We start from the raw sequence: 4,277 nt of genomic DNA on the forward strand, positions 1-4,277 counted from the left end.
CTTGCCAACCGATGTTTATGTCTTATTAGTATAGCGGTTCAGCAAAAGAGAACGATAGAATAAGTATTAGGCTTACAAAAAATAAGTGCTGGAGTCGATTCATTCGACTAAAACGCGGTGCTCCAGCATGACCGCAGTCAAATGACAGAAACAAGTAAAAGAATAAAAGAACATACATACATACATACATACGTACGTACGTACGCACGCACGCACATACATACATACACACACACTACGCACGCGCGCATAACTGTAACAGCATCAACAACAACAACAAAACTACGAGTCGCTGCTAATGATGTTTATTGGTTTTTCACGTTGCTGGTTTTACCAAACATTTGATCGAGAAAACACTGGCATTTTCCCGGTAATTCTTGACAGACTGGATAAACTGAGAGGAGCAACAATGCTGCCATGTTGCTCTGTATTATCTTCAAGAAGGCAACAGTCGAAATATCTACGTAACTTCGTGGTTAAGTATTTCGCCAATTCGTTCAAGAATCGTAAGACTAATGTTAACGTAACGGCCAGCCAAAATATTGCTATGACGTTGTCAACGATATTTGTAATTTTACCTAAACTCACACAAGAAGGATTGTCTGCCACAATAAACGGAAGATACTGCTGTTCGAGACGCTGCTCGTTCAGTGGCTCTTGTTGGTTTTCATCTTCATCGAGAAGTTTTACGTTTGATAAAGGTAAACCGGAATTGGTTTCAGGAAACAAAGGTAGATTAGGCTTCTGGAGACTGAAGCAACAACCAAACGGACTTAATATACGCAAATATCGTAATGCCGTCAGTAAGAAAAACGGTAACATGCAAGATACGAAATACAACATGTCGTCCGTTAAATTCAGACGGATTTTTCTTACGTGTCTTCTGGGGTTGCCATCATTCCTTCTTCTTCTCGCCATTCTTCCGATTCCCCAGCGTCTTCTAATCTCTCCATCCCCTCCTCCTCTTCGTCCGTCTCTTCCGGCTGTTCTTCTCTCTTCCCTCACACCCCCTTCGTCGTCCGGTCCGGCCAGTCTTTCTCCTCTCGCTGTTACTGCTCTTTCTTGGCTTTCAGAATCATCGTCATCATCATCATCATCATTATTATTAATTTCATGGTCACCGTCGTCGTCGTCGTCGTCGTCGTCGTCGCCGCCGCCGCCGCCATTGTAATGACCGTCGTCGTCGTCGTCGTCGTCGTCGTCGTCGTCGTCGTCGTCCCCGCCGTCGTCATGGTGATTGTCATCGTCATTGCTTACACTTCTCTCTTCTACTACGTCACCTTCGCCCCATCGCTTGTACGGTGATGTGGCCGCTGTGTCAGTGTTGTGGTCTTCATTTAGAAAGTCAAACATTCTGAAAGGGTTGTAGAAGGCGAAAGTCCAAGCGTTTGGCACTGGATCGGCCATATTTCAGTTTTGCCGAAATCGTAGGAAACAGAAACAGCGAAGAGGAAGGAACATGGTTGGAGATGGGTAAGAGGTGCAAGGTAGAAGGAGGAGGAATGGAGAGGGGGGAGGAGAAGGAGGAGGAAGGGAGGAGGAGAAAGAAAGAAAGAAAGAAAGAAAGAAAGAAAAGGACGATGAAGGATATGGGAAAAGAATAAAAAGAAAGACGAGAAAGAAAGAAAGAAGAAGAAAAAGAAGAAGAAGAAGAAAAAGAAAAAGAAGAAGAAAAAGAAGAAGAAGAAGAAAGAAAGAAAGAAACAAAGAAACAAACAAACAAACAAACAAACAAACAAACAATGAATGAATGAAACAAACAAACAAAGAAAAGAAAGACAGAAACAAACAAACAAACAAAGAAACAAAAAAAACAAAGTGGAGGAGGAGGTGGAAGAAGAGGAATAAAATATACAACAATGAACAAAAAAATAAAATAAATAAAAAGAGTTAAATAAAAGTAAAACAAATTCGAAACACAAAATAGAATAAATAAATTTGTAATAAGAAAGAAAAAAATGCAAAAAATGAACAAAAAAGAAAGAAAAAAAGTAAGGATGAATTGTTGTTGTTGATTTTGTTGTTGATGTTGTTTATGATGTCATTGTGACGTCATGTATGAAGTGTGCGAGTATACGTTGGTGGATTGACAAACACCGACAACAACAACAACAACATCACGAGCACTGACGACCGGGCAACCATCGCCACCCGGTCCGCCCGGTCCACCCGGTCCACCCGGTCCACCCGGTCCACCGCTCGTCATCGCTGTCGTTTATCATTGTCTCTGCCGTTATCGTCATCGTCGTGGTCGTCGTTGTCATCACCACCAGCAGCACCACCACCACCAATAACAACACCAGTATCATCATCATCATCATCGTCGTTGTCTGCCAGTATCCTCTTCATCTCCATCCGGAGAGCAATTGCGCTAACCAAAGGGTACCTTTTTTGGTTTTAGTTTTTTGTCCCTACGTTTCTAAGACAATCTTTTTCTTCTTCTTTTTCTTCTTCTGCTTCTTCTTTCTCTTCTTTTTCCTCTTCTTCTTCCTCCTCTTCTGCTTCTTCTTCTTTCTCTTCTTTTTCCTCTTCTTCTTTCTCTTCTCCTTCTCCTTCTTCTTTCTCTTCTCCTTCTCCTTCTTCTTTCTCTTCTTCTTCCTCTTATTCTTCCTCCTCTTCTGCTTCTTCTTTCTCCTCTTCTTCTTCTTCCTCTTCTGCTTCTTCTTCTTTCTCTTCTTTTTCCTCTTTCTCTTCTTCTCCTTCCTCTTCTTCTTTCTCTCCTTCCTCTTCTGCTTCTTCTATCTCTTCTTTTTGTTCTTCTTTCTCTTCTTCTTCCTCTTCTTCTTTCTCTCCTTCCTCTTCTGCTTCTTCTATCTCCTCTTTTTGTTCTTCTTCCTCTTCTTTCTCTCCTTCCTCTTCTGCTTCTTCTATCTCTTCTTTTTGTTCTTCTTTCTCTTCTTCCTCTTCCTCTTCTTCTTTCTCTCCTTCCTCTTCTGCTTCTTCTATCTCTTCTTTTTGTTCCTCTTCCTCTTCCTCTTCTTCGTCTTTACTTCTTCCTCTTTCTCTTCTTCCCCTTTTCTTTCCCTCCTCTTCTTCTTTTCTTCCTTTTCCTCTTCTTTTTCTTCTTCTTTCTCTTTTTCTTCTTCTTTCTCTTTTTCTTCTTCCTTTTCCTTCCCCTTCTGCCTCATCTTCTTTTCCTTCCTATGTATGTATGTATGTATGTATGCGTGTATGTATGCATGCATGCATGTATGTCTCATCTATTTTTTTAATTATTATAAATCTTCCACTAAGAAGGGGGCCGGTTTCCAACAAAGATACAAGGCTCCATCTTTGGGATGTAGTTAACACAGACAAATTCACATTTGTAACTTGAGAAAAGTCTTGCATATTTTTACTGTTCCACTCACAGATTGCACTTGTAATGTACGAATTAGCCGGTCGATTTCTCTTTCCGAAAATCCCGGTTTATCCAGATTTTCCTTTAAGCATTTACTAACAAAACCTAGTGCTCCAATTATTATTGGTATGAATATGAATTCATAGTCTGGACATAGAAGCTGGAGTTTTCGAAGCAGTTGTCCATTGATATCCAGTTTTTCTTTGATTCTCAAAGAAATATTTATATCTGCAGAGCAGCTGACCTCTATGATGGTACATATCTTTGCCCCTCTGTCCCAAACAAAGATATCCAGCTTGTTATGTCTACATTTCAGAGAAGTTATGAGTATGTATGTATGTATGTTTCTGCCGGAGCCTCTTTCCATTCACAAACCAAGGCTGCGATTTAAGGAGTGTGTCAAGTCCTCATTAAAGGCCTTTGATATGCAGGACACTGACTGGGAGAACAATGCCTGTCATCGTCACGGATGGAGGAAGCAGGTTAAGGAGGGGATCGACACTTTTGAGAGAGCACGTATCCAGCATGAAGAACTTAAGCGAGCTGCGCGAAAGCGCACGGCTCATATAGTGAATGGGGAAAGCTTAATCTGCAATGTTTGCAGTCGTGTATGCTTGTCAAGAGCAGGGCTCATTAGCCACCAACGGAGCCGCAAATGCAAAATATAAGTTAGTCCTAGAGCGCACAATGTTCCTGAAGGTCAGCAATGGTCTTCCTCGGTCACGAGTGGACGGCAATCATGTATGTATGTATGTATGTATGTATCCTTTCAGGGTCGATAAAATAAGTACCAGTTGAATACTTGGGTTCATTTACTTAATCTATCTCCTTCCCCGAATTTGCTGGCCCTGCGCCAAAAGTTAAAACCGTTGTTATTGGACAATATTTTCTGGTTATAACTAAGGTACTTGTGTAATATTTTGTAATGTACGGCTAG

The sequence above is a fragment of the Octopus bimaculoides genome, chromosome 27 (assembly GCF_001194135.2).
Source record: "Octopus bimaculoides isolate UCB-OBI-ISO-001 chromosome 27, ASM119413v2, whole genome shotgun sequence".
NCBI lineage: Eukaryota > Metazoa > Mollusca > Cephalopoda > Octopoda > Octopodidae > Octopus > Octopus bimaculoides.